The sequence below is a fragment of the Bombina bombina genome, chromosome 2 (assembly GCF_027579735.1).
Source record: "Bombina bombina isolate aBomBom1 chromosome 2, aBomBom1.pri, whole genome shotgun sequence".
Lineage (NCBI taxonomy): Eukaryota > Metazoa > Chordata > Amphibia > Anura > Bombinatoridae > Bombina > Bombina bombina.
In genome coordinates, this window is record NC_069500.1 from 210130750 (window position 1) to 210156580 (window position 25831).

General features: G+C 37.6%; 1 long non-coding RNA gene across 1 annotated transcript in view; it reads left to right on the plus strand.

Moving 5' to 3' along the window:
- Nucleotides 1-24765, plus strand: part of LOC128647727 (uncharacterized) — a 109723-nt gene extending 84958 nt beyond the window's left edge. Inside the window, exon 3 of the long non-coding RNA XR_008400390.1 lies at nucleotides 24720-24765. This is a non-coding gene — a long non-coding RNA (uncharacterized LOC128647727). The remainder of the gene's footprint in view (nucleotides 1-24719) is intronic.
- Nucleotides 24766-25831: the final 1066 nt, after the last annotated feature.

Sequence of the window (25831 nt, forward strand, 5' to 3'; positions counted from 1 at the left end):
ATCCTAACAGCAATAGTTATGGTGATTTTCCAAGTGTTTTACCCGATGCTCGCAAAATGTCAAAGTATGAATATCGCATCTGTGTTAACGTATTCTGCTATTGAGCACGAAAAGTGGAAGATAAAAACTAACACCCTTACTCGCGTGCAAACCTGATCGTGTTTTCCAAAGTGCACTAATCCGAAATGAAATATTTCATATTCAAATGTTCTTCCCATAGAAGAATATGTTCTATTTATTCTTAAATATTTTTATATATATATATATATATATATATATAGATATATATACAGTATTGTGCAAAAGCCACCATTAAATTTGTTGTTTTAGCAAAGTTTTAATGACCATCCATATTTATTTTTCTGTCTCTTTATTAAGATACAAACAGAAAATACAGGAAATATGTACACAAAATAAAAAATAAAAAAATTTTAAGAACAAAATGGCTTCTTCAGGCAAAAGTCAGTATTTAGGGTGCCTGGCCAAACTGAACTGAAAAGAAGCATTAGCAAGCCCTATTCATCACCCCGGATCAGCGCCCACCCGGATAGGCAACACACCAGCAAGGAGACGGCTTTTTATTACACTGCGGCCTGTAACGCATCTAAGCGTCGTATGAAGGAGACGCTGCTTGCCGCTGATCGCTGACAGAGGAGAAAGCTGCTAGACAGGCTGCATATGAGAATTTGGGAAAAGTCATCACAGCAGCAAGCGGGTGTTTGTCATCTGAGGTGGGTGCATTTCTGTGGGTATGCTGTGCTCGTGTGAGGTCCCGGAGCAAGAGGCACTTAATTTAGTAGATGGCCGCCATTAGCCACAGTGCGCAGGAGCATGTGGTCCCATATAATGAACACTGAACCTGACATAAGGCAACAGAAGTAAATGCAAAAGCAACACGAGAGATATGCTTATTTTCAGTTAGTGTGTATTACGCTGAACATTAAATAAAAAATGCATCTCACAGACGCATGTTGCACATTCCTGGGTACATGCGGTTAGCCTAAGAAGGAAGGAGGGGTAACGAATGATAAGCTCTGTTCTCAGACTCATAGCTGGGGATAACTGTATGGTTTGCAGAGGGAAAGAGAACCTGCCATTAGCGATCAGAGTTGCAATCCTAACCTAATCAAGCTACCTGCAGTTAATTGATATTGACTTTATCCTTCCTATCAAGATATCATTGAGTGTCAGTCTCTCTCTCACACAGGAGTTAAAATGTCTCCCAAAAAAGGCGGCAAGCTAGACAAAGGCACTAAAAAACAGATAACAACAAATCCTTCTGTAAATAATTTTTTCAAACATATAGATACACCTGGGAAGGTGTTAACAGCTACAAGTGGTGCTAGAGTGGATGCTTCCTCTGCCTCATATGAATCGGAGGGAGAGAGTTCAGAACATGCCATTTCAGTTCCTAGAGCCCTGCTGGACTCCTTACCCTCAAAAAAGGACTTTTCCAACCTAATTGGCCAAGTTAAACAATGCATCAGGGAGGAAATCTCTGAGATTAAAAAGGATCTCTCAGATATGGGCCTGAGAGTAGAAAAATTAGAAGATAACAATGTCCTCATTGATTCCAACATACTCTTTCTCAGGTCTAAGGCGGCTTCTCAAGATGAGCAACTTTTACAAATGGAGAACAAGCTAGATGACTTGGAAAATCGTAGTCGTCGCAGTAACATTCGAATCAGAGGAATCCCAGAAACCATCCTACCATCAGACTTGGAAGACTATCTACAAGGTTTGTTTACTCTTATCTTGGGAGTGGACTCCGAAGCTACTATAGTGCTTGATAGGTTCCACCGGGCCTTGCGGGCAAAACCTTTGGGTGATCAGCCCCCAAGAGATGTTATTGTCAAGATTACTAGTTACCAAATTAAAGAGGAGATAATGAAAAAAGCATGACAGAAATTCCCACTTAAGTACAGGGCTGAATCCATTCAATTATTTGAAGATTTGACTCCAAGAACATTGCAGAAGAGACGTGAATTTAGATTCTTTACCACCACACTAAGACAACGTAATATCCCATACAGATGGGGTCACCCTTTCAATCTGCAAATCCCATGGAAGGGAAGAAGATTAATATGCAATACTACAGAGGATATAAAAAGGGTCTGTAAGGACCTGGAAATCACCACCATGCCCCTGCAAGATGAGATCCGTGAAGGAAGAGAGGAGAGACTCTATACTGCCCCGCCTCTACCACAGAGAACGAAGTGGAAGAAAGTCCCAGCAAAGTCGGTCAATAAAGACATTCAAAGAGTGGACTCTGCAGCGACTTCGGGAAAGTGAACTTTCTCTCTTTCTTTCTTTTGTGGGACTAAATTTAATTAAGTCTGCTGGGTGATGGTTGCAGTTGATGCAGCAGCATTTGTGATCTGGGGGTCGTCCGTCCTGGCCCACCCTGTGAATTAAAGGAGGGGTGGGCTGGGGTGAGATGATCTCACAGAAGGAATTTTGGTGGGATACAGTCACACTGATTGACGGACAAGAATCCTTGTAGATGAAGAGAGGTGAGATATGCCGTGTAAACAAGGTATGATTATTGCCTCTGAGCTGCATGGAGCCTGCATTGTAATGTAATTAGTTCTGTAACGATAGGGCTCACATATTTCTTTGAATGTAATGTATGAATGTTCAAATTGTTTAATCTGCAAATTGAGATGTAAAATATCTTATGTCTAAATACTTCTAGGCACACACTAAGCAATACCCAAGGTGCACCAGTGTGCACATTTGAGGTATTATCCATTTGATGCCCAATAGGGGTTTTGTATTCTCCCCTTAAAAGAATGCTAGTTACAGTTCTTTTCATTTGCACCAGTTGTGCACTGCTTATCTTGTTCGAATATTATTTTGTTTATTTTTTTAGCTACTGCCGGGGGGTCCACTTCAATTTGAGATATGTATTCTGGGCTAAGTATCACTGCAAATCATTTATAACACCGCCATATAGCTTAGGATTATCAAAGCATAGCCTCAATACTCAGGATGACAGAAGTTAACACACCCACTATACATATAATCACTCAAAATGTAAAAGGTTTTAACTGCCCTAATAAAAGGGGTATAGCCATCAGAGATCTATATAGGAGAGGAGGAAAAATCCTCTTACTGCAGGAAACGCATTTTAAAACGGGTAGGGTAATGGGGTTAGCATTCTGGTGCACAAATCAATTCCATTTAAACTCCAAAAAATAGATAAAGATAGGGAGGGGAGATTCTTGTAAGTTATGGGCCTGATGTTTGGTAGGCCTGTGACTATTGTAAATCTATATGCACCCAATGTAGGACAGGGCCGTTTTGTTTCCCAAATCTCAGATAGAATTACAGACCTAGCCAAAGGCCCCTTAATTGTTGCTGGAGACCTTAATACCCCTCTTGAACCTGATCTAGATAGCTCTAACCCCACTGTTCGACAGAACCAAAAAATGCTTCATTCTATATGGAAAGACATTAAAGCTCTAACACTCCATGATGCATGGCGATACATCCATCCGCAAACTAGAGATTACACCTTTTTTTCAAACCCACAAAAAAGTTACTCGAGATTAGATTACATTCTAGTAGATCATGTTGCGCTTTCATTAGTTAAATATGTAAATATCAAACATACAGTATGGTCAGACCACTCTTTAGTGGAATGTGAGATGACATGGCCTACTGCCCCCATCAAGCCTTTTACATGGCGTCTTGACAATGTGCTGCTAGCTGACTCAAAAGTAGTAGAATCATTTGCGGAGTATCTAGATAGCTACTTTATTATTAATAACACACCAGACATTAGTCCCACGACAGTGTGGGAAGCACATAAAGCCTACATTAGAGGCGAATTTATTAAATTACAAGCTTTCAAACGCAAACAAGCCCTTGCAGAATATGTTAAATTAGCACAAGAGGTATCTGAGGCTGATATGTCATTGAAACTCCATCCTAGGGACCAGCTATTAGCCAGAGCATTAAAGCAGCAACGCAAAAACTCCTACATTCACTCCCTCAAATCACCACATAACACTAATATTGAGGACACAAAATCCATTGGGGAATCCTTTAGGAAGTTTTATCACAGATTATATAATTTGTTTCCTAACAGAGCGCTAAACATTCACCAGTCAGAGTGCCAAAAATATTTAGAGGGTATAAACCTCCCTAAGCTCACAGAAGACGAAATAAGGGTATTGGAGGCTCAGATTTCCAGTAAGGAGATAATGGAAGCTATTAAAGAGTTGAAACCTGACAAGGCCCCAGGTCCAGATGGTCTCAGTAATAGGTATTACAAAGTTTTCAAAACCCAGCTCATCCCACATTTACTTACCCTTTTTAACCAGATATCTGAAACTGTAGTTTTCCCTGATACAATGTTGCAGGCCCATATCTCGGTACTCCCCAAACCTGGCAAAAAGCCAGAGATCCCAGCCAATTTTAGGCCAATCTCTTTGTTAAATGTAGACATCAAACTATATTCCAAAATTATAGCAAATAGGATAAATAAAGTTCTCCCAAAACTAATACACCATGATCAGGTTGGCTTAGTCCCAGGGAGAGAAGCCAAAGATAATATTGGCAAAGTATTGAACTTAATGGAATATATTAAAAAATTCAAAATCCCTGCAATATACCTATAAACTGATGCTGAAAAAGCATTTGATAGATTAGATTGGACTTTTTTACTAACAACCCTTCAAAAATTTGTCTTCCCCAAGAAAATTATTTAAAATATTTTGCCCTATATTCTACTCCATCGGCCCAGATACGGGTTAATGGGGTTTTGTCTGATCACCTCGAAATCAGGAATGGGACGAGGCAGGGCTGCCCGCTCTCCCCCATCCTTTTTATACTATCATTAGAACCATTGGCCACAAAATTACGTGAACAGTCGGGAATAAGGGGTATTACTATACAAGAGCAAACTTATAAGTTGGCAATGTTTGCTGACGATATTCTCCTGACAATTGCTGAACCATTACATTCACTCCCACACATCCAAAATGAACTGGAGACTTACGTGGCAGTATCAAATTTCTTGATAAATATAAACAAATCGGAATAATATCCGATAAACCTCACAGACACAGAAGTGTTAGAAATTAAACATATGTTCCCCTATAAAATACAGAGTCAAGCATTAAAATATCTGGGGATATTCTTGACACAGGACCCTATATCTCTACGGAAACTAAATTATGGCCAATTGTTAGGGGAATTCGAATATTTGGCCTCTTCTTGGCTACCGAAAAAACATATTTCCTGGCTGGGTAGAATTGCTGCTGCCAAAATGACGTTATTACCGAAAGCACTGTATGTCATGCAGGCACTGCCCATATCGGGAGTGACGGCAGACATCAGCAAATTGCAAGTGATTATGGATACCTATATATAGCATAGGAAGCCACCGCGACTAGCTAAGAGTACGCTTTACAGGCACAAGGAAGAAGGGGGATTGGGGGTCCCTAATTTGCACTTTTATAAATTGGCGATTGCCGCGAACAGGGTTGTAGAGTGGTGCAGACAGGGTGGCAATTCTTATAAGAGAAGTGTCCATCTAGAATCTCAACTGCTGGGGGTCTCACACATAGGTGGGATTTGTTGGGCACCTCAAAAACCTCCTATAGAAAAAATTGAGGCCTACCCAATTATCAAGGAAACCTGGTCTGATTGGCTAAAATAACGTAACAAACATAAACACATAACATCCACTTACTCCCCTCTAACAATGCTTGATCCAAATGAGGAGCTTCTGCACGGTTGGTCAGGGAAGAAATTAAAGGTAGATCGAGCATCTAAATTGTTAGACCATATCCCTGTATATCTGCTACTGGAAAAAGGAAGATTAGCACAGAGAGACACCCTGCTGACACAAGGTTACACTTTTTTCCAATCCTGGTTGGGATACCATCAGGTACGTCATTTTCTAACCATGCACAAAAACAAGCAACATATGTTCAGGCCACTCACGACATTTGAAAATGTATGCATATCGTCCCAACACCCTAAGAGGGTGATCTCCACAATGTATAGGGCTGTCCTTAAGTCATGCCTCCCGGCCAAACCGAACTACACATCTAAATGGGAAGCTGAAAAGGGTAGAGGGTTTTCCTGTAAACAGTGGGATACATGGTTTCAGGCAACAGCCAAATCAGCACACTCACCGACAGCACTTGAAACAAATAACAAAATCCTCACTAGGTGGTACCTGACACCCGGCAAACTGAAACATATGTTTAAAAGTGCCAGCGGCAGATGCTGGAGGGGTTGTGATCAGGAAGGTAACATGTACCATATATGGTGGGAATGTAGAGTAATACACACATTTTGGGTACAAATACATAGTCAGATTTGCAAAATTATTGGGATTGATTGGACACTGTCGTCTGAAGGCATTTTGTTCAATGCTAACACTGAGATCTCATGTGGGATTAGGAGAAGCCTTTATCAAATATTAATAAACGCAGCAAAAAGGCTCATAGCAAGATCCTGGAAGAAGGCACATGCACCCACACTCTGTAATTGGTCCGATCTAGTGAAACACACTTTAATCTTAGAAAGGCTACATTATCTTAAAATAGGAAATTTGACTTTGTACCACAATATGTTATTTTTATGGGAGCAGTACGTTTATGGCCCAGAGGCGGTTGGCAGTTAAACTATAATGAAGGTGTGAAAGATTATATATAACATGTGATATATATGTATTAGAAGGAAAACCGACATTGCCCAGACTAGTTGAGTGTTCTGGCCCCCACGGCAGAAAGCGTGTTAAGATTTGTAAATTCTTTTGTTGTTACGCATTTCTTCTAAAGCTCTCAAGGTATAAAGTAATAGAAATTTAAGTTCGCTGAACCCTGGAGTGGACAGAAGCTTATTGGACTTATAATCTATGCCGTTTTCATGAGTGATAATATGTGTAACCCGACTTGGTTTATAATGGTAACAAATAAGGCTGCAGACTTGTTGACACCGCCAGGGACCCCGCTGGGCACCATTGGCTATATGTATACATACCTTCAACGCACTGATCCAAGTCGTAACTTTATTTTCTGAGACACGTTGTTTAGGTTATTTTGCTTTGTATCTTTAAAGTTTTATATCTTGTATAATCACTTTTTGCTTTGTATGCTTATTATACTTTAATAAAGCTTTTTTGAAAAAAAAAAAAAAAAGTCAGTATTTAGTGTGACCTCCCTTAGCACTAAGCACATCTTGAACTCTTTTGGGGAGCCTGTCCTGAAGTTTTCTGAAGTAATCTTCTGGTTTATTATCAGCACTTCCCAAAGTTCTTCTTTAGATTTAGGTTGTCTTTTATGTCTTTCTCTGTCCAGGTGATCCCATACTGTCTCTATAATATTCAGTTCTGGGCTATGTGGAGGTCAGTCAATAACTATCAGTGTTTTATCAGCTGTTTTTCTCTCCAAATATGATTTCACCGCTTAGCAGTGTGCTTGGGATCGTTAACATGCTGAAAAATAAAACCATTCCAAATCAGGAGCTTTCCAAATCATGCACTTTCCAGAAGAAATGGCATGATGAATTAAAACCTGTCTGTACTTTTCAGTATTCATGATCTCATCAATTCGGACAATTTCGCCAACACCACTGGCAGAAATGCAGGCCTAAACCAGGACAGATAGTTCACTATGTTTTACTGAAGGCCACAAGCACTCATTCTTCTATCTCTCTCCAACTCTTCTTCTCCCATATTGTCGACAATTGGACCCAAACATTTTAAACTTTGATTAGTCACTCCATAATCCTTTTTGGGTAAGATTACAAGTAGCACGTTATGATTTTTCAGCGCACAAAATGTTTTTTCAAAATTAATATCCATTGCACAGCTATTACAAGTCTTGAAAAATCGGGATTGCACGCGCATTCACCTTTTACACAATACTTTCCGCGCTTGAAGAGTTGTAGTTAACAGTTTTGTGTAACATAAAAGTTTCACAAAACACTTCAAAAATACATTACAAAGTATAGTTACATTCATATTAACACTGTCTAATAAAAACTATATAAAAAAATATTGCACACAAAAGTTATAAGGGCTAAAAGATGTGTGATCTCGGTTGTTACAAAAAAAAAAGCCTACGAAGGGATTTTACATTGACATACATACACATACATAAAGAAACATGGATTTATACATATAGAGATATGTTTAACAATGGAGATAATGTTCACAGTTGAAACAAAAGGGAATTAGATCAATCCAAATTTATGAGGAATTAGCTGTTAAATATGAACTTCCAACAAAGAATTTGTTTGCATTCCTTCAAGTGCGGAACTATTTTTCGTACCAACTGTCACTACAGGGAGTGCAGAATTATTAGGCAAATGAGTATTTTGACCACATCATCCTCTTTATGCATGTTGTCTTACTCCAAGCTGTATAGGCTCGAAAGCCTACTACCAATTAAGCATATTAGGTGATGTGCATCTCTGTAATGAGAAGGGGTGTGGTCTAATGACATCAACACCCTATATCAGGTGTGCATAATTATTAGGCAACTTCCTTTCCTTTGGCAAAATGGGTCAAAAGAAGGACTTGACAGGCTCAGAAAAGTCCAAAATAGTGAGATATCTTGCAGAGGGATGCAGCACTCTTAAAATTGCAAAGCTTCTGAAGCGTGATCATCGAACAATCAAGCGTTTCATTCAAAATAGTCAACAAGGTCGCAAGAAGCGTGTGGAAAAACCAAAGCGCAAAATAACTGCCCATGAACTGAGAAAAGTCAAGCGTGCAGCTGCCAAGATGCCACTTGCCACCAGTTTGGCCATATTTCAGAGCTGCAACATCACTGGAGTGCACAAAAGCACAAGGTGTGCAATACTCAGAGACATGGCCAAGGTAAGAAAGGCTGAAAGACGACCACCACTGAACAAGACACACAAGCTGAAATGTCAAGACTGGGCCAAGAAATATCTCAAGACTGATTTTTCTAAGGTTTTATGGACTGATGAAATGAGAGTGAGTCTTGATGGGCCAGATGGATGGGCCCGTGGCTGGATTGGTAAAGGGCAGAGAGCTCCAGTCCGACTCAGACGCCAGCAAGGTGGAGGTGGAGTACTGGTTTGGGCTGGTATCATCAAAGATGAGCTTGTGGGGCCTTTTCGGGTTGAGGATGGAGTCAAGCTCAACTCCCAGTCCTACTGCCAGTTTCTGGAAGACACCTTCTTCAAGCAGTGGTACAGGAAGAAGTCTGCATCCTTCAAGAAAAACATGATTTTCATGCAGGACAATGCTCCATCATACGCGTCCAAGTACTCCACAGCGTGGCTGGCAAGAAAGGGTATAAAAGAAGAAAATCTAATGACATGGCCTCCTTGTTCACCTGATCTGAACCCCATTGAGAACCTGTGGTCCATCATCAAATGTGAGATTTACAAGGAGGGAAAACAGTACACCTCTCTGAACAGTGTCTGGGAGGCTGTGGTTGCTGCTGCACACAATGTTGATGGTGAACAGATCAAAACACTGACAGAATCCATGGATGGCAGGCTTTTGAGTGTCCTTGCAAAGAAAGGTGGCTATATTGGTCACTGATTTGTTTTGTTTTTGAATGTCAGAAATGCATATTTGTGAATGTTGAGATGTTATATTGGTTTCACTGGTAAAAATAAATAATTGAAATGGGTATATATTTGTTTTTTGTTAAGTTGCCTAATAATTATGCACAGTAATAGTCACCTGCACACACAGATATCCCCCTAAAATAGCTATAACTAAAAACAAACTAAAAACTACTTCCAAAACTATTCAGCTTTGATATTAATGAGTTTTTTGGGTTCATTGAGAACATGGTTGTTGTTCAATAATAAAATTAATCCTCAAAATACAACTTGCCTAATAATTCTGCACTCCCTGTATATGGGTTTGATTGGAATAAACATGTAATAGATACATGAATCAAATTGTATAAAGCTAGCAAGTGATCAATCTCATATTGGTACAAAACCTTATTTATAATGTTAGGACAAAAACATATAAATAAACTTAACGATAAAATGATTAAATATTTCCCGACAATCCAAACACAAGCCTTGTTAAAGAGTATAAAGATTGCAGAAGCAGCAACGGTATTAATTAGCTGGAGAGAGATGCAACTAAAATTGATTAATAACTATTATCTCATGCCAGATAGAATTAGTAAATGGCTACAAGAAAAGCAACATGGCAATGGTTTTAAATGCAATATAGAGAAAGCAAAACATTTTACACTGTATGTGGTCATGCCCTAAAATCAGGTAATACTGGGGAAAGGTTCATTTCTGGCTGAATAAATATCTTCAGAGCAAAATTGCGATTCTACCACAACACAGTTTTTTTTTATATAGTGATAGTTCAGAATTAGGGGATCAACTCTTGATAAATATGGCTATTTTGGCAGCACGTAACTTAATATTTAAAAAGTGGAAATCCCCTTATGCCCCCAGTTTGCCTGAATTTTCCAATATTATGAAACGGCAAATGACCATTGAATTGCAAGATTTAAAATCAACTTCTGAAAAACAATTTAGAATTTTTTTCTCTAAATGGAAGAGAGTAATTCTTTCTTGGCCTTTGCCAATACAGATGCAATTTATATCCCCCTTAAAAACTTTATTTTTTCTATCACTTATTGTGAAAGAGGGAGGGGAGGCCAGGGGCAGGGTGTGTTTTATTTTTTTTTATTTTTTTTCCTCTCTCCTTTTCTTTTTTCTTTTCAAAATAATGCCATAATCTTGATTACTGTAAAATCAGACATATCTGTTAAGTTGTGATATCAAATTGTCTGTAAAGCATTTCATTTATGATCATTGCATGATTAGGAGCTGTGTCTCCACAATCCAGGACATTTGCTTTGAAATTATAATAAAAATTAAGTGAAAAAAACAAACAAAAAAACAATGGAGATAATGAAAATATTTTACATTACAATCTTATGCACATTAAACAAAACATCTCAGAGGGATTTTCAAAGAGATATTTGTATATAGAGCTTGAGATATATAGACGTATAACTGTATACAGGTGCCCTCGGTTTACGCCGGTTCAATTTGCGTCATTTCAGAATAATAACGTTTTTTGCCTGTCATGTGACTGCTATTGAAGAGCTTTGGAAAGCAGTGCACTAATTAAAATAGCCAGTAGGGGGAGCTGTCCGCTTGTTTTGCAGCAAAGTTATGCAACTTACAGACTGAAATTGATCTGTGTACACAGAGCAGACATTAGCTATGGAGCAACAAGATTTAGCAGCCACTTCCCTATTATCTTCCTGTCCAGCTGCTTGAGGTGAGGATGCCTAACTGCTTATTAATCACTGCAGATTGAAATGCATAGAATAGGTGCAGACCCAATATTATCTAACATGCTAACAATGCAGAGAACTGATTGCAGAAAAATGCAAGTAAAAAAACATTTTTTGTTCATTAAACTTAGTTTGATGATGATGCAGTCTGTTGTATGATTATTTAATTAGGTGCTGTTAGCAAATGTTTTTGTTCATTAAACTTAGTTTGATGATGATACCATCTATATTATTAGGTTTATAATGCTGTTTAGCATTTAAAGTCTTAATTTAAAAGCTTTAAAAATAATGTATTAGGTGTTACTTATGACAATTTTGAGAGGGGCCTGGAACCTAACCCCCTCTCTTCCCATTGACTTACATTATAAACTGGGTTTCAATTTACAACAGTTTCGATTTACAACCATTCCTCCTGGAACCTAACCCCGGCGTAAACTGAGGGCTACCTGTATATACTGTATATTCATATACATATCTCGCTATAAAAAGATATATCAGTCCAAAAATCATCACATATATAGAAATATTTATTTATAGATAAATATAAATAGATATTCCGTTACTAAAACATTTTCGCAATATAAAATATTCACATTTTCATGTACAGATTTTGAGGAGAATACGTAAAGGGCTTTGTGCAACATAGGGTTTTTGTGTGTGTTTTTTTCTATTTGTCTTCTCCATTGACTTCTATAGCATATACATGAACGTGTATGCGATTTGGCTGTTTGGATTACGTGGCTTAAGTTATTTTGCAACTTGTAATAGCTGCGCAACCCCAAATGTGAAAAAACCATAAAGCGTGTGGTGTTTTCGCAACTGTTTTGCCGCACAACTTGTAATCTTGCCCCTAGTGAGCTTTAGCATATCTTAGCCTTTTCACCCTGTCCCCCTTCCGAGAAAGTGTTTTTTTGGCTGCACAAAGACCATTCCTGATCAAACTTCTTCGGACTGTAGAAGGGTCAACTTGGCATCCTGATGAAGCTTTCAGATGCTGAACCAGGTCCTTGCTGGACTTCTTCCGGTCTCTCAAAGAAGAAACCCTGAGAAACTTCTAATCAGTTTTTTTTCAAATTTGCTTGAATACAACATCTTGAGTATTATTATTATGTTATTTGTAAAGCGCCGATTCCACAGCTCTATCCAGTTTGTTTGCTGATTTTCCTTTGAGAGTGGTCTTGCTGATGCAAACGTTTATGATTTTATATCTGTCAAATTTTGTGATATTTGGTATTTTTAATGGAATGATGTTATTGAAAGTTGGTCTTATTAGATCATATACCATTTTAGTTGCCCTCCTTTGAATGGTTTCTAGTATCTAGTCAAGTCACACTGTGAGAAAGACTGACACACTGTTTTGAGTGTCTTCTCTAGATCAGACTATGGATAATCATTTTCACACTGGGATGAAATCTGGTTGTAGGGTGTCTGTATAACAACAATCTGACATTTTTGTTAGCATTATTATTTTATATAAACTAATATAATTCAGTTCTGAAAAAAAAGGAAAATATTAAGGGATGGAGTATTCCAATAATCCACTTGAGACAGATGCAGTGTGTGCATTCTAGGGACTCAACAGAAAATAGGGATCATCTTCAAAATTTCCCAGGGCTGCTATTATTCCCAGTCTTACCCTGATTTTTACACAGATTTATATTTAGGTAAAGAAATATAAAATACCAGACAAATATATATATATATATACACATACAGGCATACCTCGAAGATATTGCGGGTTTGGTTCAAGACCACCGCAATAAAGTGAATATTGTAATAAAGTGAGTCACACATATTTTTGTTTCCCAGTGCATATTAAAGTTATATTTTAAAAAATAAATATGAGTTTCATTCTTGATTCTTTATAAATAACAGTATAAATCAAGTTATCACCGTTATTAATTAATTAATGTCTATATGTTCACAAATGCAACGCGTTTTTGTTTTTTTTTGGCTGTCGATCACGTTTCTGGATCAGCTAACTGAAATTCTGGCCGTCAGTGCACGTCATCAGCTAACTCGATCCTGTGGCCATGCGCCATTGTTTTAACCTTCTTCTCGGCATCCACGCGAGCTCACGTTTTGCGCATGCGTATTCTCACTATTTAAGAATCCCCATTAGACGTTTAGAATTCAATTTAACGCATGCGCTGTTGGGATAAGGTTTGACAATATGCACATGCGCAGAAGACAGTGAGTTCACCAAATGCTGCATGCGCTGTTTCACGGAGCCTAGTGAATGCGCTTTAGATAGACGTAGAAAGCGGTTGGGACCGCTCTATAAGTCAAAGACAAGGAAAGGAGGAAAAGGTATGTGGGAGGAGTCACTCATCGCAACGGTAGGGAGTTAGAAATATAGATAATATAGAAATAAAATAGAAAAATCAGCCAAAAAGTTAGCGATTAAGTTAATGTAATAGTAACAAATGTATTCATGTCTTGATGATATTGAACATTTACCTTCACTTTAAGTGTGCAATAGCATTTTGTCTAAAAAACAATGTACATACCTTAATTAAAAACATACTTTATTGCCAAAAAATGCTAACGATCATCTGAGCCTTAAGTGAGTCATAATCTTTTTGTTGATGGTGTGAACATATATAGATGTGTATATATGTACATTTATGTGTTTATATGTGTATATATGTACATTTATGTGTTTATATGTGTATATATGTACATTTATGTGTTTATATGTGTATATGTACATTTATGTGTTTATATGTGTATATGTACATTTATGTGTTTATATGTGTATATATGTACATTTATGTGTTTATATGTGTATATATATGTACATTTATGTGTTTATATGTGTATATATGTACATTTATGTGTTTATATGTGTATATGTACATTTATGTGTTTATATGTGTATATATGTACATTTATGTGTTTATATGTGTATATATGTACATTTATGTGTTTATATGTGTATATGTACATTTATGTGTTTATATGTGTATATGTACATTTATGTGTTTATATGTGTATATATGTACATTTATGTGTTTATATGTGTATATATGTTGGAAAAATGCTGACGATAGACTTCCTCAACACAGGATTGACACACACCTTCAATTTGTAAAAAGAGCAATATCTGCAAAGTGCAATAAAGCGAATCGCAATAAAATGTTCCATGCCATCTTAACGGCTAGCCCAGCAAAGGGGTTAATCACAAATATACATGTACATACAACTAAATATTCTTAGGATGCTAAAGAAGATGCATTGCATTCTATATAAATCGTTGGGTCAAACATAGTTTTATTCATTGAAGAATAAATATTTTATATATTGTATACCAGTGTAGTTGGGAATTCATATTTAAAAAGTAAACACTTTTACATTCAGATTGCATTATGTATAAATTGTCTTCCAGTGTTAAACTTTGGTAAACAGGGTGTTTCTTGGGCATGTTTAAAGTATTCTAACAGCAGAATATTAACATAACACACTCTTTAACCCTGCAGAACTCAATGCCCTCTTCCCTAATGTCAGTTTTTGAAAGACTATCAAAATATGATAGAAAGTTTGTAAAACCCATATGATTTACTAAATTAGAAAGTTAATATAAATTAATCTGTGCAAATAGAAATGTAGTTTTATTTATATTAGCTGCAAACTGAGAGATTCAATCTATGCAAGGTGTCTTTGTGTTAAACCTTGAAGTCCCCTACAACCCTACGAAAAACTGCTTTCCATTGTCTTCTATTATTTTCTATTGGAAGCAGTTCAAACTGTATTGGTAAATCCAGGTTCAGCCCCTCTGTTTTAGTGAATTACATGGGAACTAAATCTAGGGAAGTAAATATAACCACTGTACATCTTAGTCATTGTAACAATATTTTAACAAGTATAAAAAAACAACTTTTAAAAATACCAATATTACTAATAAAATATATTTTTACATCATTGAACAATTCTATATGAAATGAGATAATTGTCTTGTGGTGTTATTCCTCTGTTTGGTCACAGAACTGTAACTATGTTTATTAGGTAGAGCAGGGGACAGTTTTCACAGACACACATATCCACACGGTGTATTTTACAGTTACACTTGCCCCATGCTGTAGTTGTAGACAAGTTTTTGTTTTGCTCATCAGACTTTATTGTAGCCTGCTTGACCTCTAGAGAACACTATTACTACTGTGGATACTGGATTAACCCATCCTTTATTTATAAAGCTCCCTAAACCTTAAATAAAAACATTATGCAATATGTATTTCAGTTTCCAGTGAAGCTCAAGGTCAAGGTGCTCTTTTTTTTACATTTGCAAGCTAAATAACATAGATGCAAATTAAATATTAGAGAACCACTTTTTGTTTTACTTTAATAGAATTCCACGAGGGAATTTTATTCTGTTAACCCATTGGATGCCAGAATATCTTGCTGTATTAAGCAATCCGGCTAAGTGGATTTAATTTACTCCTCGGCGATACAGTCGTTTCTGGCAGTCAAACAGTTAAACATGTTATTTATTTTTGCCCAAACCTTACTGTGCACTATCTCTGCATCAATATAAAGGCAGGAGCACAGCTCTCGCTTTGGCATAGAAGGGCACTGCATCAGACAAAGTGGGAGGAAGAAACATTAATTTCAACAGCTGTTTTTGACCCGGCTGTCAGTCTTCCCATTTGTAGAAAGTGTTTTTTATTTATGTATTGTTTTTCTTTTTAAGACCTGCATTATATTATTATAAGGTTTTTGCACGTTTCATGAGGGGTGCATGTGGAACCTCACTTGCAGCCAAGATTCAGGGCTACTTTTGTGTGTGTGTGTGTGTAGGTTGCAGCAGAGTAACTTTAAAGCTTCCCACTTGGCTTCCTTCCCCCTCCCCTCCTGCACGCAGAGATCCAGCGCTGGTGGTAAGAGCCGTAGCTAGACTACAGTAATTCCCCAGCAAGGGCGGCTTGAAACTGCTTGGGCTGAATAGCATTTGCTGTTCTGTGCATCCCGCCCTCCCTCCGCAGCCCCTGGGAGCGCAGCTTATCCCGGAAGTGCTGCTGTCTCTCTCACAGTCTCACACTGCCACATGAAGTTATTGTGCTACAAACTTACTCCGTGTGCATGTTTGTGCAGATATGTACATATGTGACCAGACTGTCATGTGTGTGCTCACAGTCGCTGTACATGTGTGTGCAGTGTAGGCTCTGTGTGCTCCTTGCTGCACTGTTTATATATAGATCACTATTGCAAACAAACTACAAATTATTGCACTAAAAATGATCGATAGTTGTATTAATTGTGTATGTTGCAATTTAAATTCACTGTGTAGTAATTAACATTGAATGCAAAGGTTTATTTGCAATACAGAATATTTTGTATATACCGTATATAAAAAAAAAAAAGCTACGTGCGGTTTCTAAACAGCTAATAGCTCTGTAACCATCTATTCTTGTTCAGTGCTGAGCCCACGTTTAGCTTTGTCAAGACAGCCACATACAGTGAAGGAATGAAGGTTAATCGTAAGACACCATTTTTTTTATAACAATAGAGTAGAAAATCTGCTATAAAATTTGCAAAAGAAAAAAATACTTTGCAAGCAATCAGGTTTTTTTTTTTTTTTAATTCTGACCTATTGTGCACAGCTTTTGCAAAATGCTATGTTTGTTTTTCGTAAGTAAACATTTTGCAGCTGTGTTTGAAGTATTTTTTATTTTGTCACTTTACATAAGAACATGTTTTGGGATATTTTCACTGAATATCTTGGGCGCGATCCGATATAGATCGTAGATCGCGTCGCCCGCAGTTTCAGCTTGCAACTCGAGCTATCCCATATACGGCGCCGTCAGATGCTAAAGTGCCGTAAGTCTGACAAACCAGCGATGTCCAGAAATCTGCGCAAGTACAAATTTCTGGCGTCGCCAGTGACTTACGGCACGTTAGAAACTGCCGGCGCCTACAAAACCTGACTAAAGTCTAAATCACCCGCACTGTCTAACACGCCTCCCTAACATAGCCCGACACGTCTAACACGCCTCCCTAACATAGCCCGACACGTCAAACCATCTATCCACTATCCCCCCTCACTATTGGCTGATCGGAACAGCCAATAGAATGCGAGCTCAATCTAATTGGCTGATAGGATCAGCCAATCGGATTGAACTTGATTCTGATTGGCTGATTCCATCAGCCAATCAGAATATTCCTACCTTAATTCCGATTGGCTGATAGAATCCTATCAGCCAATCGGAATTCGAGGGACGCCATCTTGGATGACGTCATTTAAAGGAACCGTCATTCGTCGTTCAGTCGTCGGCCAGGATGGATGTTCCGCGTCGGAGGTCTTCAGGATGCTGCCGCTCCGCTCCGGATGGATGCCGATAGAAGATGCCTCTTGGATGAAGACTTCAATCGGATGGAAGACCTCTTCTGCCCCGCTTGGATGAAGACTTCTACCGGATGGAGGACCTCTTCTTGCTCCGCTTGGATGAAGAATTTGGCTCGGCTGGGTGAAGACGACTCAAGGTAGGGAAATCTTCAGGGGCTTAGTGTTAGGTTTATTTAAGGGGGGTTTGGGTTAGATTAGGGGTATGTGGGTGGTGGGTTGTAATGTTGGGGGGGGTATTGTATGTTTTTTTTTACAGGCAAAAGAGCTGAACTTCTTGGGGCATGCCCCGCAAAGGGCCCTGTTCAGGGCTGGTAAGGTAAAAGAGCTTTGAACTTTAGTAATTTAGAATAGGGTAGGGCATTTTTTTATTTTGGGGGGCTTTGTTATTTTATTAGGGGGCTTAGAGTAGGTGTAATTAGTTTAAAATTGTTGTAATATTTTTCTTATGTTTGTAAATATTTTTTTATTTTTTGTAACTTAGTTCTTTTTTATTTTTTGTACTTTAGTTAGTTTATTTCATTGTAGTTATTTGTAGGTATTGTATTTAATTAATTTATTGATAGTGTAGTGTTAGGTTTAATTGTAGGTAATTGTAGGTATTTTATTTAATTCATTTATTGATAGTGTAGTGTTAGGTTTAATTGTAACTTAGGTTAGGATTTATTTTACAGGTAATTTTGTAATTATTTTAACTAGGTAGCTATTAAATAGTTCTTAACTATTTAATAGCTATTGTACCTGGTTAAAATTAATACAAAGTTACCTGTAAAATAAATATTAATCCTACAATAGCTATAATATTATTATAATTTATATTGTAGCTATGTTAGGATTTATTTTACAGGTAAGTATTTAGCTCTAAATAGGAATAATTTATTTAAGAAGAGTTAATTAATTTTGTTAGATTAAAATTATATTTAACTTAGGGGGGTGTTAGTGTTAGGGTTAGACTTAGCTTTAGGGGTTAATACATTTATTAGAATAGCGGTGAGCTCCAGTCGGCAGATTAGGGGTTCATAATTGAAGTTAGGTGTCGGCGATGTTAGGGAGGGCAGATTAGGGGTTAATACTATTTATTATAGGGTTAGTGAGGCGGATTAGGGGTTAATAACTTTATTATAATAGCGGTGCGGTCCGGTCGGCAGATTAAGGGTTAATAAGTGTAGGCAGGTGGAGGCGACGTTGTGGGGGGCAGATTAGGGGTTAATAAATATAATATAGGGGTCGGCGGATTAGGGGTACATAGGGATAATGTAAGTAGCGGCGGTTTACGGAGCGGCAGATTAGGGGTTAAAAATAATATACAGGGGTCAGCGATAGCGGGGGCGGCAGAATAGGGGTTAATAAGTGTAAGGTTAGGGGTGTTTAGACTCAGGGTACATGTTAGAGTGTTAGGTGCAGACGTAGGAACTGTTTCCCCATAGGAAACAATGGTGCTGCGTTAGGAGCTGAACGCGGCTTTTTTGCAGGTGTTAGGTTTTTTTTCAGCTCAAACAGCCCCATTGTTTCCTATGGGGGAATCGTGCACAAGCACGTTTTTGAGGCTGGCCGCATCCGTAAGCAACTCTGGTATCGAGAGTTGAAGTTGCGTTAAATATGCTCTACGCTCCTTTTTTGGAGCCTAACGAAGCCATTCTGTGGACTCTCAATACCAGAGTTATTTTAAAGGTGCGGCCAGAAAAAAGCCAGCGTTAGATACGCGGGTCCTTACAGACAAAACTCTAAATCTAGCCGTTAGAGTTTATTTTATAGGTAAGTATTTAGATTTAAATAGGAATATTTTAGTTTATAAAATGAATTAGATTTATTTAATAAGAATTTAGTTAGGGGTGTTAGGGTTAGATAGAGTTAATATAGTTTATATAAATACTATAGTAACTATATTAACTATATTAACCCTAATATAATTAGGGTTAATATAGTTAATATATATAATGTAATAACTATATTAACTATAATATACTTAGGGTTAATATAGATAATATAGCTGGCGGCGGGGTAGGTAGATTAAATTAGGGGTTAATAATTTTAATATAGATGGCGGGGGTGTAAGGGGTTCACATTAGGGGATAGATCAGTTAGATGGTGGCGGTTTTAGGGATTCACATTAGGGGATAGATCAGTTAGATGGTGGCGGTTTTAGGGGCTCACAGTAGGGGGTTAGTTTATGTAGATGGCGGCGGTTTAGGGGTTAAATACTTTATTAGGGATTGCGGCGGGGGATTGCGGTTGACAGGGAGATAGACATTGCGCATGCGTTAGGTGTTAGGTTTTATTTAGCAGATCGCGGTTGACAGGGAGATAGACATTGCGCATGCGTTAGGTGTTAGGTTTATTTAGCAGCCAGTTTAGGGAGTTACGGGGCTCCAATAGTCAGCGTAAGGCTTCTTACGGCTGCTTTTTGTGGCGAGGTGAATATGGAGTAAGATTTCTCCATTTTTGCCACGTAAGTCCTTACGCTGTATATTGGATACCAAACTGCGCGGGTTTGGTATACCTGCCTATGGCCCAAAAAACTACGGGTGACGGCAGAAATATACGCGCGTAACTTCTAGGTTACGCCGTATATAGGATACCAAACCCGCGCAAATATTGGCGTCGCCGAATTTTGTGGGCGACGATTTTTATCGGATCGACCCCCTTGTTTATTAGCTATGTCTTGTATGTTTAATTTAAAGTATAATCCTATTAGGAATTAACGTAGCGCCTCAGCATTGTGCTGCACATTCTGCCATACTTTACATATGTATACATTTACCCTTGTGCTTGCCCACATGATGGTTGGCGACCAAAAGTGACGTCATTGGCTTATACAAAAAGCAGATAATTGTGGTGGTGGGTTTAAAGTGAAGGTCAATTTTATGCTGATGGACTAGTGGAATGTACACGTTAACATATTGGCATTTAAGTCGCTCTTTTTTTTTTTCTATAGTTTGTACTTTTTTTATAAAATGATAATATATAATACCTCCGTTTTTCATTCTGACTCCTCCCCTCCACCACTTCCTTATTCAGTACTAGTGACGTAGCGAGCGGTCCCACACACTCACTACGTCACTGAAAAGCTTGTGCACAATCCTGCAAATAAACTGCACATGCGTATGGTCACCGCAATTGCGCATGCGTCCAAATTTTATGATCCCTAACAGTGAAACATAGTATTTAATGAATGAATACGTTCATTCATTGAATACTATGCGATCGTGTCACTCGCTATACTTTCTTGTAGCGCGATCGATCGTTGTGAGTGAATAAATGTATCCAAAAAATAATGAAGCCGAATACGCATGCGCGTCTCATGCACGAGCATGAGAGGTTGATGACGCTAGCAGGTCTTTAACGCATTCGCGCATAAGAGACTAATGACGTGGCGAACAAGGGGCTGAAGGCCCGGGGGGGGGGGGGAACGGAGATTGGAGATTACAGTTTAAAAATCTCAATATTGGCAAGATGGCGGGCGGACAATCATAGTACAACGGGGGAGAATTAAAAGGTAAAATATAAACGTTTCTTGACAACATTTAGCATAAATCATGAATGAACATCAAGGTTATTTATAATTACAGAACGGAGTGTGCGACTAAGCCAGACTTGACCTTCACTTTAATGCGCAATAAAAAAAAAAAAAATAGTTATATTTATCTCACCAATTTTCGGCCGTTTACAAGCACAGCTCCTCCCATCCTCTACTTCCTCATTTTACATAGTCGCAAAGCGCGCTCCCGTCTACTACATCAACTGCGCATGCGTTCCACTATATTGCCAATAATTTATTTTTATGTTCTATATGCACCACAATTATATTATTATATTGCACATTTTAAAATCGGTTTAGCAAGTAATTATACGTTTTTAAAACAGCAGCGATACGATCGCTACTTACCTGGCTGTAGGACCATAAATAATGCTACAGCGCATGCGCGAAGCGTGAACACGCGTTTTAATTGAATAGAAGAGTAGCGGTTTTACGCAGGCGCAATAGGAAAGCGTGATGTATTGAAAAGGGGTTTGGTCCTCCCGGGGGGATTCAATGATTTTGCATTATCTGTTACTCAAAAAGCTAAGATGACGGGCAGAGGATTACTACTTCGAGCACACGGCTAGTAAGTTAAAATACAAGCTAAAAAGCTAAAACTTTAAAAAATGATGAATTAAAGTACATATTTTTTTCAGTAACGGTTACTGCAGTGTTAACGGGACAGTGTGACTTTATATTCACTTTAAAGGGATATTAAAGTAATTTTTTTTTATATTTTCATTCAATAGTTTAATATTTACTTTAAAAATACTCAAATACCTTTCTTTTTTTTATTTCATCCTGTTTTACCTCAATCTTCATTGTAATCTACGCTGCTTTCTAAATTCACTGTGTGGTTAATTCACATTAGCCAATCACAATGGGCAACCTGGGTTCTCTCCTGATCTGCACTTCCTGGGAGTGCTCTTTAGAACAGGGAGCAAATTTCTTGTAAGTAACGGATCACCCATAGATAAACAAGCATAACTAAATAATAATAATGACACAGAATAACAATATATATATATATATATATATATATATATATATATATATATATTTAAATTTAAATAATTCTATTATTGAGCGCTCCCCTAGACTAATGAATTTTGTGAATGGAAAAAATGGCCATTTATCTATAAAAGCTTTAAATTAAAACACATAAAAAGCCTGAGGTAATGCGCATGCATTTTAGTTAAAATACAATGCGCTAAATGTTCCTTTAATGGAAGCAAATTATATGTGACCAAAGTGAAAGTAATATTAATTAATATTGATGATATATCTGAATACTGTTTTTACGTAATCATTAATTTCAATTCATTTTGTGCACTATTAATAATTTGAAAATAAATCTGAGTAATTTAAAATTAACATAATTAAAGCGACAATCTACATGATTTTTTATTTTTATTTTAAAAGATAGAATACACCTTTACTACACATTCTCAAGCTTTGCATAACCAACATTCTTATTTTGATACTTTATGACCTCTAAGTTTGCCTGTTTCTAAACCCCCAGCAGGCTGCCCCTTATCTCATTGTTTTTTAAGTCTTCCACAACAGTTAGTGCTAGTTAATGTGTGCCACATAGATATCATTGTGCACACTCCTGTAGAAAATTATAATTATTATGCAAGAACAAACACTAAGTGTCCAAAATGCGAGATTGTAAAAAGCACTGAGATAAGGGACAGTCTGCAGTGGCTTAGATACAGGTAATCAAAGAGGTAAAAAGTATATTAATTTAACAGTGTTGGTTATGCAAAGCTGGGAAATGGATAATAAAGGCATTATCTTTCTTTCTAAGCAATAGCAGTTTTAAAGTAGACTGTCCCTTTAAATGTCCAAACATATCAGTGGAACCATAAATGCACATTCGATGATCATATTTCATTTGAGTACAAGATTCATAGTTATAAAAGTGTAATTTCAGAGTTTCATTAAACCAAAAGATTATTATTTTTATTAACATGTAATCATTAACACAAAACAATTTAAAATAGTCAAGATGTGTTGCTCAAAAAAAAAAACCTCCGACCCTGAGCTTGACATGGCTTGGCTGTATGCCACTTTTGATTGGTAGATTGACCTGTGCTGAGCGCAGTAGTGGAAGTTTATTTGCGTTCCAGAGCGGACTATATGTATAACCCCCCTAAAACAATTTCATTTTGCACAAACCCGGAAGCTACATCGTTTTGCTTTGAAGTAGTTTGCTGACAAAGTTAATTCTATTCAGTATGTTATACCACAATACAATGAAATACAAACATTTAAAGTTATTTAATTATTTTGCGATCAAATTGTGCCATTGCTGTGTGTGAGTCATCTCTTGACATTTCAGACAAAGCATCATAAATTTCTACAACCTGGAACCTAAACGGACGAACAGCATCTATTCTTGAAGACCATCTGGTGTCAGACAAAGGTTTCACTGTTAGTTTGCCATTGTGCTTCTTCAAAACATTCCAACGAAGTATGTATCCTGACAAAAAAAACATATATTTTATGCACAACAGAAAAGAATGTTGCTGCATCCCAGCATGACATGGCTGCATCATTCACCACTAGATTTAGAGTGTAAGCGCTGCAGGGAACATAAACGACACGTGAGTTTAAATCAAGGATCCTTTTCTGAACACCTTGGTGTTTGCCTTTCATATTGGAACCATTATCATATCCTTGTCCTCTCATATCACCAAGGGCAATCTTAAGTTTTTCAAGTTCAGTCAAAACTGCCTCAGTCAGACCTTTTTCAGTTGAATTTGGCTAAAACCTTGGATTTGGATAAAACCTAAAAATCATTAGTGTATACAGACCTCTGGTTCAGCAGTAGGAGACTTCCCTTCCTTGATGGGCACAAATCTAACAATTATAATCATGTGTTTAATGAGAGTAATGTCTGGGGTGCAATCAAGTATAATGAAATAATACTTTGATTATTTTCAATAACTGCAGAATGTGTCTCGTTATTTCTTTGGCTTTAAGGCTGATTAGTTCATTTTGAATGTCTTTCCCTAAATAATGTTGGAAAATATCCTTCTTTTTAATTCATTTCAGATTTTCCTGCATAACCAAATCAAATGTGGCCAGCATTTCCACAAGCTGCAGATAATTGCCAATATTTTCACTATATAATGTATCTGCTACCTCTGAAAGCCAAGCACTGGCGACCAAGGTACTTTACTATGCCTACAAGCCCATTAACAACATTTTGCCAAAAATCTGCTGCCAAAAATCTCTGGTAAGCAGCATTTAATTATTTTTCCAGATCCAAGTCTTCGAGATAGTCTATTCCAGTCTCTTACAGGAACAAGATGAGAAGTAGACATTTCATGAATGCAAAGATTTTGAGACAAGTTCTTCTAATCATTATAGCCTCCACATGTCAACTTTGTGGTTATTTTAGTTGCAAATACAACAAAAACAAGACACTTTGTCCAACTTAACAGAATAAACCAGCCAGTTTCTAAAGGTCTCTTCTCCGTTTGGCAGCTGTCGCTTGTAATTTGCTTTAGTAAAATGTCTATTGGATGTATCTTTGGGAAAAAAACAATTTTTTTTTTTTGCTTTGCAGGACCTTTCCTGACAATAGCATTCCTTAGTGAGGTGGTGAGAACAGCTGCCAATCAGCTGGATCAGACAAATCAAGAGTCTCCAAAGTAGAAGATTGTTCCTTCTGCATCTCTTTCTTCATCACTTGATCCATCTGTATCAATAGTCTTTTCAAGAGTGTACATATGATGCAGATGATGTTAAAGGTTGCTCATCATCTCCCTGTTCTTGACTTTCGTCTGCGTTTGCATCACCCAGATTAGCAGAGTCATGGGCTGACTGTATGATGCAGCTGATGCTGAAGATTCCTCATCAATATATATGTGTACTGAATTGTCTCCCACATTGTAAACTGGTTCTGAAGCAGGAGTATCTTGCTTTCTGAATTCTTTGAGAGGTAAAGTACTTCTTAAAACTCCAGACATCTGCTTCCCAGCTTTTTCTTTCTCTGCTCATCTTTTTCTAAAAGCTGCTCCTGATGGTTTCTTCTCTTTATATAGTTTCGGCATTTTGAATGTACTTTTTTGGCTATGTAAACAATAAGAAAGATGTTATATTTCTCACAGAACAAGCCAACCTGGTCGCTTCCTCTCATTGTGTTGCTCTCAGACTATCTGCTTTGCTTCTCCACCGACTTAATGCTCCTTCACTTTTCAGGCGTATTAAATGTAAAACTATTTTTTTCTATACTCTTATTGTCCATCATCATGGCATTACAGCACTTTGATGGGCCTGACTTACAGATTTGCAGAGTTTTAACAGTGTTGCATCTAAACATGCATCATTGCTTAAACTCTGTGTATAGGACTAGTCCTGTGTGTCATCATTGCTTTTTAAGAGTATCCTATAATAAACAGAGGGGTGATATGGGGTAGGGTTGAAATGGACATTGGGGAGTAGAGAGTGTAAAAGCTCAGGGTGAAAGAGAGATACAAAAAGTGGTATGAGCAGGATGAAAGAGTGTGTAAACTGATATAAAATGTGTGGATGAGAGGAAAAATTAGATGGATAATGTGGAGGCACAAGGATCTTAGATGAACTGTGTGGGAGAGATACTAACTCACCTATAATCCTAATATCACCTCTTCCCATGCCAGATTGCAGGACTAAAGTGGCACAAACTCCTTGCAGTAT